The sequence below is a fragment of the Nycticebus coucang genome, chromosome 2 (genome assembly GCF_027406575.1).
Source record: "Nycticebus coucang isolate mNycCou1 chromosome 2, mNycCou1.pri, whole genome shotgun sequence".
NCBI classification, from domain to species: domain Eukaryota; kingdom Metazoa; phylum Chordata; class Mammalia; order Primates; family Lorisidae; genus Nycticebus; species Nycticebus coucang.
In genome coordinates this window covers 27,807,289-27,820,761 of record NC_069781.1, presented here as the reverse complement: position 1 = coordinate 27,820,761, position 13,473 = coordinate 27,807,289, and the positions used below count along the sequence as shown (strand labels likewise).

The 13,473-nt window shown below is 47.2% G+C and overlaps 1 protein-coding gene across 6 annotated transcripts in view; it reads left to right on the top strand.

Moving 5' to 3' along the window:
• PALM2AKAP2 (PALM2 and AKAP2 fusion) overlaps positions 1-13,473 on the top strand; it is a 524,781-nt gene that overhangs the window by 405,062 nt on the left and 106,246 nt on the right. For 2 of the 6 annotated variants that reach the window (XM_053566198.1, XM_053566194.1), the window contains exon 1: positions 1,189-1,395. The exons of the other annotated variants lie outside the window; for them this stretch is intronic. The gene's annotated coding sequence lies outside the window, so the exon portion shown is untranslated. Of the gene's footprint in view, positions 1-1,188; positions 1,396-13,473 lie in introns of those variants that run through there. 6 annotated transcript variants of the gene reach the window in all.

The window sequence follows — 13,473 nt, the reverse complement described above, 5'->3', positions numbered from 1 at the left end:
GTGTGAGTGAGCTCAAGGGAGGGAAGAAGCCTTTTCTGCGGAGCGGGCTCTTCACTGTGCCCTAAGCCAGGCCGGGTCTAGGTAGCTCTCCGTGGTATCATTTCTTTGTATTGGAAATCTGGGACCTCTGAGGATTGGGAAAGTAGAATCCGGCCCCGGCAGCTGTCTTTCTCCGCTGTGTTTGAAATGTAAAATCGACTCTCAGAAGACCCCAGGGCCTAGTCCTGGGCTGAGGGAGCGGCTCTGATTGACAGAGCTGGAGAGAATTAAAAGGAAAATCTTGCCTAGTGGAAAGTTGAATTCACGAAATTGGGACTTGATTTTCTCTGGCAGGAACGCCTCCTAAGGCAGAGTAAGACAACAGCTTGCTCTTTAGAGATGCTGTTTTCTATGCGGGGTTAGTGGTGTGTGTGTTTGTCCCTGTGTCCTCCCAGACGGTCCATTTTCAAAGGGTCATTAACATTATTTAAATATTCATGGTGGGGGAGGGGACGACGGACTGAAATTTCAGACCTATCGGGGGTGAGGGGTGGCTGGCACCGCCTGATGGAGGCCGGAGCAGCGCATCAGCCGCCTCCTTCCCCCCGCTGGCTTTGTTAACACGCGCGCTTTGACTCCGGGCTACCGGCTGCCACGCCACGAGGGCAGCGGGGAGGCTCTGGCCAGCTGCAAGGATCGCTGTCCGCACCTCAGCCTCCCGACCACCTCTAAGGGGGGCTCCCAAACTCGCGGAGACACCGTTACTGCAGCAAAGACAATTCCCAACCAGTTTCAGCTGTCACGCTTAGCCGGGGGACATTTGTGGTCCTGGGGAAGGGACGAGGGGTTCGCTCCCCGCTTTGGTAGGAACTCGGCATCTGCTGGCATCTGACCGCGAACAGGCGCCCAGACACTTCCACTTATACATATATACACACGTTTATGTACACAGCAGCGCACACGTCCACGTGCGCACACGCCGACACGCCTACCCGTGCGCTGAGACCAGTCCGCACACCCAGATAGAGCGCTCCACCCGGTTAGGAAACTCGGCTTCTGTCGCCCGGTGTATCCCTTCACTTCTCGGTTGCTCCAGTCTCTCCTTTCATTTCTTTTCTCGGTGTGGGCAGAGAAGCCCTTCCCCTCCGCCCCTGCTGCAGCCCGAAGGTGTGGGTGGGACTCTGGGGCGCCGGGGGCGGAGGGGGCGGGGAAGGGGCGGGCACCGGGCGCGGCGGGCGGGGCTCCCCGCCCTCCAGCGCCCCCGCGCGGCCGCCACTCCCTGCAGATGCGCTTGCCCCTGCTCCGGGCGGCCGTGCGCCTTCCCCGGAGTCTCCCGGACGCCCGAGGCGGCGGCAGCGGCTGCGCAGTGCTGGAGCCGAGCCAGAGGACTGCGCCCCCGGGATCCGGCGCCCAGAGGTGAGTGTCTGGGGCCGGGAGGACTCTGGTGTTGGGGTGTCCTCGGGCGAGGAGAAAGGGTAGCCGGGTAGGGGCTGGAGATTTGAGAGTGCTCAGAAGCACCACAAGCGTTAAAGGGCCTTTTATTAAGATCGGTGTCTAGGCGAGCATGTGCCGGGAGGCGGCCCCGGCTGGAGGGCTGTGGCCATGTGCCTTTGAATTCCTAGGTTTGGGGGAGGGTCACCCTTCGGCTGCTTTGTTCAATACTTGTTCACTTGTAGATGCTTAAAAAAAGTAAACTTAGCCACCCCTCCCCCCAGCCCGGGACACGCGCGCGCGCACACACACACACACACACACACAGCCGGGTTGTAAAGGAAAAGCCGTGAAGTCAAACGTGGCCGTGGCTGTTTCTCCAGACTCGGGAGCAGCGGGGATGTAGCCCCTGGCTCCCGCTCCGAGGACGCTGCGAGTCCGGCATCCTGGTATGGAGCGCTAAGGGCATTTTCAGAAGTCCTGAGCTTTGCAGGGACACTGAGTCTGGGGAGCCCCAGGGCCCAGGGCGGCTAGAGCCAGATGGGATTGGGGTCCAGGGACCTGAAGTCCGGAGCTGATGGGGGAGGAAGGGAGCAATCCTTGTGCCCCGGGAGGGAGAGAGCGGTCCGGTCCGAGGTGAGCCTGGAAGTTTTGCCTGAGGCTGGGACCTCAGCAGTTAGGATCTCGTGTTTCAGTTAGCAGTTAGGATCTCTGGATAAAGCCAGAGGTGCATCTCTCCTGGCCCTTCCTGAGAACACTTTGGGGAACATCAGGAGCAGACTGCGGTGCGGAGAGCTCTGGGCGAGCGGTGCCTGTAATGTACATGGAGGCTGCGCGCCGGCACGGATGAGAGCGAGTAGACGCCGGTGGCCCTGAGAAATTCTAGAGAAGCGGAGTGAACGAGAGGGGCCTGAAACCAAGCCCGTGAGAGTCGAGATCCCGCACCCGGGAGCAGGGACTCTGGTGGCCGCGTGGGAACTGAAAGCAAAAGGCAGGGCTGTGAGCTCCCCAGCACTGACGTAGGGCGCTCGGCCAGCTCTGGGGAGCTTTCCTCCAACCCAGGAAAAGGAGGCGTCCGGAGGAAGGTGCCTTGTTTGGAGAGATGGTGGATTCCCTCTCCAGGCTCTGGTACAGCCAGTTTCCCGGGTGGGGTAGCAGTAGCGTTTTGGCTGCGATGGGCTGCGTGGTCACACTGACCAATCAGCACCCTTCCCCATAGCAGTTTTAAGTGCAGCGCCAATAATTTAGGCAGACTTCCTATTGTGTCTATTTCTGAAAAGGGACTTCACCTAGTCTATACAGCTTTCTCTGTATTGTATCTTTGAATCTGCGAGGGAGTTGACACCTCCCGGGAAATCCCATTCTGTCTCAGCTCACCTTCCCTGGAGCCCAGAGGCTGAGAATAAACAGGCCCACCTTGCCATTGTGATCCCAGGGCGTCGGTTTCCTCCTCTTTGCCCTGATTAGCATTCACTTAAGCATCACACTTTCTTTCTGGAAACGTTCCCAATTTAATTAAACATCTCCTCTTTCTCCCAGTCTGGCAGCCTTCCCAACATTGATCAATAAAATTTTATAGTAACATGTCTAAAAATGAAGTGTGTGCAGTAAGGAGTTTATTCTGTTTCTTTAAAACATAAGGATTTGCTCTAAAAAGCACGTTGGAAACAGCTATCTGCTGCCAGCTCTCTCCAGTTCTGAGCCTTGGGCCTTTCCTTAAAGGGCATCTTCTCCTGTGAGTGGGCGCTCACCAACAGTCATGTGAGCCCTGCAATTATTTTCTACAGCACCAACAAAATTAGTCCTGAGCTAGGAAAAACAAAAGTGATACTGCCTGGGTCTCCCAATCCCTTACCTAACAGACTCCACAGCAGAGTTCATTTCAGTTTTCTTCCGGATACTGAGGTAGGCGCTAGGGTGAGAGGGATAGCTGGGCTTTGAGATGGGACAAACATTTTGAAAAACCCATTATCTCACAGTTCTGGCATGACAGCTGGCACAGTTTCCTGCCTGCAGAGTTCAGAGTTATTTCACTTTCGTAAGTGGCTTACTAGGTACCCTCCAGATCTCTGGCTAATAAGGTGAAGTAGGTTGTCTTAACTTCATTAGGAAGTGAGGGGAAAATGATCCACTGGTTTTATTTCTACAACTTTAAATATTTTATTATAGAACTAACACTTTAAACGTTACTTTTAAAAATTGCTAACACTTTGGGCTTCCCAGTTATTATTATAATTATTGTCTAGATACTATAATAGATTTGGTGGGCTCTTCAAATACCTGCGTCCCAGATTTGTATTGCAGTTGTTATTACTAATCTCTGCTTATTAGGGTAATGAGAAATGTTTCAGTTAAAGATGAAATTGAATTTGGATGGAGGTCGCATTAAGGGATTTTACTAATTGAAACAGGAGTATGCTAAAATTTACTTCTGAAGAATGAGAGTATGGTGTTTAGTAACATTCTTTAATTTTATACATATCTCAACCCTGGTAGAATTGATGCCCTATCTTTAATTATGTTCTAGAATGGCTGTTCTTTGATCTTGAGAAACATAGAAGTCAACATTTGCTTAGATTATTAATCAGGATCTAGGGTCAGCTATTGGAAGTTTGAAGTAACTGATTAATGTGCTTATGAGCTTCAATAATTTTAGTAAGTTTTTGGTAGAAAAATGACATCATGGGAAGGGGGAGGTTTTGGTGGAGGGAGGGTAATGGGTGGGGCCACATCTATGGTGCATCTTAGAATGGGTACAGGAGATTGCACTAATGTACACAGCTATGATTTAACAATTAAAAAAACTCAAAAAAAAAGAAAAATGACATCATTTTCTTTATACTATATAAACTCAACACCTAGAAGCAGATTTTCTGTGACGCTAAAAAATAGCTTAAATTTTTTAGGTTCTCTCACTGGTGGCAGGGTTACACCATAGCACTTTTGGTGGCTTGGGCTTGAGGGAGGCCTCTGAGGGCCCTGATGATGTGAGATAAGATAATCTCTCTCTTTCTCTCTTTTGCTCTCTCTCTATACACACACATCCATACACACACACACACACACACGCACACACATAGACGTACATGTATATATTCACACACATAAATTATATAAATTACTTTTTATAAAATAACACTCTGAAAGACTACTGTTCAAATTTATAGGGAAGTTGAAACCATCTCTACTCTAAAGGGAAAATCCAACATTTTGCTTGGAGAGAAAGGTACAGAATTTGTCTACATGATTTTAAGTAGTACTTGATTAACTGGAGTACTTAAATGGAGTGTTCCAAGTAACTTAATACCTGAAGTTTAAACTTAAAATTTGTTTCTACTGTTGTTGATGAAAGTGTTTCCAAGGTGTAACATGTGGTTACCTTGCCTCCTTGCCAGCGGTGAATATATTGTTGTCTTTCCATGGACAGTTTAGGTTTTGTGGTCTAAGCATGATATTAGCATGGTTATACATTGTGGTTTTATAGGATTGTAGAAGTGTAATTGTGGACCTGCTCCAGGACAAACTCTGGAGGCTAGCTTTTTAGAAAACTAAAATCTCTAGTCCAGATTCCCTAGTCTCTTGAAAGTGGAGTGTCAGAAAAATTAAGAGATCACATCTCTCCCTTCTTCCTGTAATGAGATGGGTTGTGCTTTCTCCAGGGTTTGGTGGTGGGTTCTTTTTTTCTGTCCAGGTGGATTCTGAGCTTGAGGGGGTGCAGGAGAGGACAGCATGGGAGGAGGAACTGCGCATCCTTCCGGTAGTATTCCTGTCTTCTGCTAGGTGCACCAGTGCTACGAGGCCTTGGGGATACAGACTTGAGTAGGATAAAGAGACATGTAAATGGAAATTTGTTCTCATCTTGGCAGCAGTCTCAGAGTGACTGAGTGTACCAGGCATCTGGAGAAGGTGCCCTGGGGAGGCAGGATGCTGCTGACATCCTTCCCCAGGCAGAGGACCAGAGGGCTGGGTGAGGGGTGAGGATGACATGATGGGACTTTCCTCAAGTGGGTTTGGGGGGGGTCGTGTGTTTGTTTTATCTTCTGAGTCTGGGGAAGGATGCATCTGTTGGGTGAGGAGATGGTGGTGTGGGTAAAAGATGGGAGCTGTGGGACTTGGTGGGAAGGTTGCTTTGCTTTGAACCCTTTTTTTTTCCTTAAAAAAAAAAAAAAGGGAAAGGGCTTTGTGGTTGATGTCGATGTTCAACTGAAGTAGATTGGGTAAGCAGAGCCAGATATGCACATATTTCAATGCCCGTGTTGTCCAGGACCATGATGTGGCCAAAGCATATTAACATTTCAGCCAAGTTCTCTGTAAGATCTTGAGCATGTCATGTAAATGGAATCTGAGTTTACTCGTCTATAAAAAGGAAGGCTATCAAAACCTACCTATTTTAAAACTTGTGTATTCAATGAAATGTTTATAGAAGCATATTGTCCATGTTGTATTCCCCCGCAAATTGGTTGTATTCTAAAATTAATCAGTCTTCTTTCTTTCATCTTTATGATAGATGCAAATGATGAGCAAACAGGTTTTAAAGTTAATTTTTAAAATCCCAGCAATTGTGCAGCAAATCCAATATTCATCCTTCACACTGACCTAGAAGCTTTGAACCTGAAGATTCTCCAAAGCTGACCTCTGTGCCTACCCCTTCTCCTCCTTTTGATTGGGGGGGGGGTGTCTGGCTGACATTTTTCCTCCCTTTGCCCCTGAAGCACTTACACTATTGGTAATTTCTCCATTTTTCTTTACCCATTCTCTCTTTAAACTTTGAATAAGTCAGAAATTGCTCCTCGTTGGGAAAATAGACCCCAGTTTTCAGGACCTTCATCCTGGGCTAAAGCTCACTCAGTGACCCACAGTATGTTGGTTGTCACCGGGACTCCCTTCCCAGACTATTGTAAGGTTCTTTGCAAACTCTGAGTTTACTGTATTCCTAAAGCGGATCATTGATTAAATAGATTAAGTGTAGCTTTACAATGAAGGTTAAAATAAAAAAGGATTTTCAGAAGAGCCCAAGAAACCTACTTAACACAGTTCATTCTGTCATAACATTTAACTTTTCATAGATTTGCAGTAGAGGGTGCTGGCTGGCTGGATCATTACATAGCACCATGGTGAGGTAGATGCAGCAGAAACATTATTTTGAGTTAATTCCTAAGAGTTAAAAATAATTCTTTTAAACACACAAATAGGGTATTCTCTGCCACTGGTCTGAACCTGTCCACCAAATGGGAGGTGCCAGACAGAGCTGCCAGACAGGAGAACCTGTACATTTAAGGATGAATCAATTAGCAAGAGCAGCTAGGCAAAAAAGCAGAAAACCACAGCACCTGGCCCTGTTTGTGATGCCTCTGTGAAGAGTGTTCTTTTCAGTTAGTGTCTACTGGAAGGAGATTCCCCCATGTTGGTCTGTGGAGGGGGGACTCTCCTTTCTTAAGTCAGGTCCAGTGACTTTCAGTGTCTGTACTCTATTAAAGACCTTTAATAGAGGCCCTGCGCTGGTGATCTGATTTCCTAGGACTCTGCCTTGTTCACTTGGGCGGCATGGGCGGCATATCTGGATGTGTGATTCAGTTGCTCCCAGGATGTATGCAGGAATTCCTAGGCCCTGGCACAAACTGTCAGGATCATTGATCTGAGAGGAGCCTGGATGGACACTGCCCTTCAAACCAGCTCTGCTGGCGATGCCAAATAAAGCTTGAGAGCTCATTGCCTTAGAGGCTGAGTGGGTAGGCAACAGAGATTGCCCCATCCACCCACCCATATCTGTAGTCCCATCTCTAACTTAGGACAGGAGGAAATAGGCACTGCACCAGGTCCCCCGAGAAATTCTTAAGTAACCTGATAAATTCTAACTTACCTGCCTTAGGTCTTGAGTGACTTTACCATCAGAACTCAGAGATTATCCTGGAGCTTCTTCAACAGATCTGTGGCAGATTCTGCTTGAGCTTTTGCCCTGTGGAGCACCTAACTCCTTATCTGCTGCATGGGGTTGGGAAGAAATTGAACCAATGTATGAAGATAGATAAATGCAGGACCAGAAATACTAACTTCTCTTGTAACTATGTAAAGATGCATTTTATTGCTTACCACCTGACTTAGTGAGGGACTATCCTAGTTTGTGTAGCCTGCTCAAACAGAATACCACAGACTGGGTGTCTTACAAGCAATAGAAACTCATGTTTCACAGTTCTGAAGGCTGAGAAGTCTAAGTTCAAGGCCCTGGCAGATTCAGTGTCTGGTGAGGGGCACCTTCTGGTTCGTGGATGACCTTTTTACTGGGTCCTCAGATGGTGGAAGGGTGAGGGATGTCTCTGGGGCTTCTTTTGTAAGGGCACTAATCCAATTCATGAGAGCCCCATCCTTATGACCTAATCCCCTTCCAAAGGCACCACCACTTAATTCCATCATAGGGAAATGGAGGCTTCAACATATGAAGGGAGGCATGTCTAGATCATAGCAGAGACCTTGGAAAGATTCTTGGTACAGAGTATGGATAGTAGCCATACTAGGGCAGTTTTCCCAGGGGACTGAACTGGAAGTCTCCCCATTTAGGATTTAGAAGAGAATTTTGTCAGAATGCTTAGCTTTTAATCTTTTTAAATTGCTATTTTAGTAGGGATGGCATTTTTTTTTTTTCGGTTTTTAGTCATTTTGTGGGTCAGAAAAGAATCTACATGTGGAACTGAAGAGAATTCCAGGAAGAGAGAGAAGGTTTCTTAGGTGGCTTTCCTGGCTGTACATCATGACTCCCTCCAGGGTGTTTGGAGGAACTTTCCCCTCTCTCCAGGGGAACTTTTGGATGGAGCTGGAGCTTCCTGTATCTGAGACTGGGCCTGCAGACCCAGGGAAAGTACGGTCCCCAGGCAGGGCAGAGGGAAAGATACTCACCTGGTCTTCCCCCACCCAGCAGTTCCCTGGTTTCATTCTCTAATGCAGACTCCGGTGAGTCCCAGCACCTGGGGGAGGTGTGTATAGAAGGTGTGAGGAAGACCAAACCACATTTTCCTGGTGGTGGTGAATTGACTGCTTGCAGCCCCTCTCCCAGTGGGCTGAGGGCCTCAGCTTACATGATCATGACATCATTTCCGAGGTGGGATAATGTAGCAACTCACTTTGGAGTGGTGCCTCATGTACGTTTTGTGATACAGCCTACGAACAGAGAAAGACACCATTGTTTATTCATTTTGATGTGGAGGTTTGGGGAATGATTTTCCTAAAGGAATAAATCTTAGTTAATATTCTAGAAAATTCAAGGACTTCCTAACCCTGAATTCACAAGCACCCTCTTAATGTGAATTAAAATCATGAGTCCATGTGCTGTGTGCCGTGTAATTACAGAGCTGTGTATTAGCTTGGCAAATTAATAGTTTGCGTCAGAACGTTTTATCCTTGCAAAGGAAAGCGAGAATGCTTCCCTGACACTATTATAGTAAGATGAGCAGGATTTATTTGTTTGGGGGGAAAACCGTGAAGGAACTGTATTGGAAATGTTACAGGATGAAGAAGGTCCAGCCACTTGTCACTGTCAGTCACTATGTAGAGACGGGGATAGGACCACCAAACTTTGTCAGAAATCCGTGATTCTGGGCGGCTCCTGTGGCTCAGCGGGTAGGGCGCCGGTCCCATATGCCGGAGGTGGCGGGTTCAAACCCAGCCCCGGCCAAAAAAAAAAAAAAAAAAAAAAGAAATCCGTGATTCTGGGGAATAGTGAGAGTAGCCACTCTAAGACTGTTCTGTTCTTCCATTTTTTTAAATTATAGTTATGTATATAAAAGTTTAAAGTAAAGACCACATTAACCTTTAATAATAATCAGTATAATTCAGTGACTTACTACAATATTTCAGTTTAAAAGTTAATCTCCTAAATCAATCCACCTAAACTACTGAAGATAGGCATCTTTAGGGTGGGAGCTAAATTTACAAAACAGTAAGAACAGGAGACAGGAGGTAAAGATCACTCAGGACCTAGAGGGAACAGTCCAGCTGTGTCGGGTTGGCCCTGGCCTGACTAACACCCTGTTATTCTCAACTACATGTGCTTTTATTGAGACGGGACGTAAAGGTCATTCAGGATCTGAACTGACCAGAACCAGCTGGGTCATGTTGGCCTTAGCCTGACCAACTCCATCTTGTTCTCACACATGTGCATTCAGAAACATAGATCATGTCTAAAGCACTTGTGATGATTCCTGTTTTCCCTCCTTGTTCGCGTAGAGAACAGTTCAGATCAATGTTAGATGCAGTGTAGAGATGGGCCACAGGAGTGGGGGGCGTCGCTTTGGCGGGAGGCACAATGTGTACATTGCTTTTAAATATTCTCTTCATGGTGTGCTTCATTACCAAAACAATTTGCAGTCTTCAAAGGATGACAGATGTTATAGTGTGACCAGCACAGAGGGTGTTAAGATAGAGGAATGAAAAGAGAAGAAATCTTTCCCTCACCAAACACCATTCAGAGTGGAGTTCAGTTTTCTTTTTGGAATTCCCTGTAATCCCCTGGGGATGTCTGGATCTTGAGGTTTCAGTGGGTGGTGGTAGGAGGAGCTAAGAGGGAAGGAGGAAGGAATTCCCATTTTTTTGAGTGCCAGATGCTGAGCTGGTTGCTTTATTTCCATCTATCATCTTCCTTCATCTTTATTTTCACCATCCTTTTTTTTTGAGACAGTCTTACTTTGTCACCATTAGCATGATAGCTCACAGCAACCTCAATCTCTTGGGCTTGAGCAATCCCCTTGCTTCAGCCTTCTGAGTAGCTGGGACTACAGGAATGTGCTTACAATGCCCAGCTAGTTTTTCTTTTTTTAATAGAGACGGGGGTCTCGCTCTTACACAAGCTGGTCTTGAACTCCTGAGCTTAAGCAATCCACCTGCCTCCACCTCCCAGAGTGCTAGGATTACAGGTGTGAACCAGCACGCCCAGCTGCCATCATTTTTCAGATGAGGATAGTAAGGCACTCGAAGGTCACAGAACCAGCCCAGGGTCCCACAGTTACACGGTACTGCTCCCTCTCTGACTAAATCAGTGCTATAGGACCTTGCTAGTCAAAAAGTGTGGTCTGGGGACTTGTCCCATTCCTGTCACCCAGGAGCATGTGGAAACTAGACGATTCTGAGCCCTTTCCCAGACCTACTGAATCAGAGTCTGCACTTTGATCAAAATCCCCACTGATTCTTGTGCCTGTGGTAGCTTGAGGAAGCGCTGCAGACTTGGAGGGGGAGGGTTTGGCAGTCACCAGTGAACCCTGGCCCAGCCTCAGGACTAGAATCAGCAGACGGACCTGAGAGATTGTTCTGTCTCAGTGAGGGAGGAGGGGCACTGTGCTGCTGGAAAGTAGTAGGCGGAGAACAGGGATGCAGGTAAGCACCGTACAGCACACAGGGCACCCTCTCCCACCGCATCCACAGAGTTACCCTGCACAGAACATCAGGAGTGCTGAGGTCAAGAAACCCTCCTCTGGTTGTCTGTGTCTAGAATCCACATTCCGCTAAATATGTTTCTGTTGCTTCAAGATGCATGCAAATCTCTAGGAAGTGGATCTGAAATGAGGTGATGCAAACTGCAGTGTGCTATGCAAATGTGAATCTTTTTATCAGGACTTGAAAAAAGAAAAAGCGCTTACATCAAAGCATGAAAGATTTCCATTAGTTTTAAGAGTGTCAGGCTCTCAAACGATAATACCAAGGATGCAGTGGAAATGTTTCTAAGCTTGTGCCCAGTGCCCATCATTGATAGGGACACTCGTCCCTCATCCCTCACTGGCAACAGTGTCCTTGGTGTCTTTGTTGTAAGTTCCTAAGACTTGCCCAGACCTCTGTCCTACCTGTCAGTTCCCAGGGAAGTTGTGCCCCCTGGAGGCTGGGGGAGGAATGGGAATAAATGACTGATCCCTCTCCCTTTCCTGTTCCTTTAATCCTGCCAAACTGTGGACACTTCCACCTGCCCTCTCTGCCTTCTCTCTCCCTTTTTCTGTAGATTCTGACCCAGAATATCTGGAACTATCTGCCTCCATCACCTCTGCCATTCCCTCCTTTTCTTCCTTTCTTTCTTCTTGTGAACTGAAAATCAAACTAAATCAAGAGTGGGAAGTAAAACCAGTGAACTTGTTGTATATTGATGTAAGAAAGTGCTTCCAAGTGAAACTATATCCAGGAATCTGCATGTTAATCTTCTCATGAGTGTCCTCTTGAGAATTGCCACCAAAATCTCCACCTGCATTCTTGTTTCTACTCTGATGAAACTTGCTTTTTCTCAAGGTACAGAATTCTACAACAGAGACTTTGTTGTTGTTTTGTTTTTCGTTCTATTGTGTTATCTTGTTTTAATGCTTGACAATATAGCAATCATTTTTGACTCCTTTTTAATGTCTTTTATCCACGAAGTAGGTTATTCTAGATAAGTTTTGGAACCAAACTGGATTTATTACCCAAGGCATTCCAAGGAAAACAAAAACCTCTTTGCAGCTTCTGTGTGCCATCTTTTCATAATTTCTGTTTTCCCTTGCACATGAAATGGGGTGCTGTGGATATGAAAGGAGGTGTGGCAATGGTGGCTGGCTGTAGGACATGCAACCCTGGCCTGGCCTTTGCCCTCAGAGGCCAGCGCAGAGGAAGCCCCAGTGCTGGGCTTCTGGCCAGAGTGGAATATGTTCTTCCTAGGGCTGGGACGCCTGTGTTTTTCCACCTGACCAGCTGATCTGCTCCAGATTTTCTAAATTAGAAAAATGGGGAGCTCTGGGGAGGGGTTGGGGGTGAGGAGAAGATGTGACAGCAGTTGCTACAGAGGATTGTTCACTATGTCACGGAAAGGGAACATTTGGCACCTGGTCCTTGATTCCTAAGACAGTCATTGTCTTGATAAAATGATTTAGAAATTGGTATTAGAAACAGTTTTTGTTTTTGAGACAGTCTCACTCTGTTGCCCCAGGCTAGAGTGCTATGGCAGCATCGTTTACAGCAACCTCAAACTCTTGGGCTCAAGCGATCCTCCTGCCTCAGCCTCCCGAGTAGCTGAGATTACAGGCGCCCACCACAACACCTGGCTAATTTTTCTATTTTTTAGTAGAGTTGGGGGGTCTGGCTCTTGCTCAGGCTGGTTTCAAACTCCTGAGCTCAAGAAAGTGACCCACCTTGGCCTCCCAGAGTGCTAGGGTTACAGGTATGAGCCATCACTCTGGGTGAACAATTTTTTCTTTAATAGCAGTCTTTTTTTTTTTTTTTTTGAGACGGAGTCTCACTTTGTTGCCCTTGGTAGAGTGCTGTCGCATCACAGCTCACAGCAACCTTCAACTCTTGGGCTTAAGCGATTCTCTTGCCTCAGCCTCCCAAGTAGCTAGGACTACAAGCGCCCGCCACAACACTCGGCTATTTTTTGGTTGCAGTTGTCATTGTTGTTTTAGCAGGCCTGAGCCAGGCTCGAACCTGCCACCCTCAGTGTATGTGGCTGGCGCTCTATTCACTGAGCTACAGTGTCGAGCCTCTTTAATAGTAGTCTTAATGGTATATAAAGGAAAGGAAGAAAACCAGAGGTCAGGGTGTCTGAGAGTAGCTTATGACACTTTGTCCTGTTGTAATCCACCATGGAATGCCTGCTGTGGTACATCTAATTCTGGCTTTACAAACCCCCTGTGCAGTGCTTGGGTAGTTTTAGTCCTGTTTTAAAGATAAAGACATTGCAACTTGGAGAGGAGAGACCAGTTGGTAGAGGATGGGCCCGTGAGCCGTATTTCTTCCCCTTTGTTTTTGTGCTAGTTGAGAATGAGTGCGGAGACGCCGTCTCCGTTCCACTCTCATGAGGAAAGAGAACAGACTAGACCAAGAGTTCTTACCTTGAAGGTGTAAGCCACTTGTTGAAGCTGCCTGAACATCCATTGCCCTGGGTGTTTAGTCTCTTGGTTTTAAAGGCATCTCTGCTTGCCTTTAAAGAGAGCAAGGACAAAGAGACCTTTGTCCCCCTCAGTGCCACCTCCTCTCCCAGCCCACACCTTCTTAGTATATTGTCGCATCTCACGAACCCCCCGAGGGTCCTCTTGGGCTGGATAATGTACATCATCTCTTATGAGA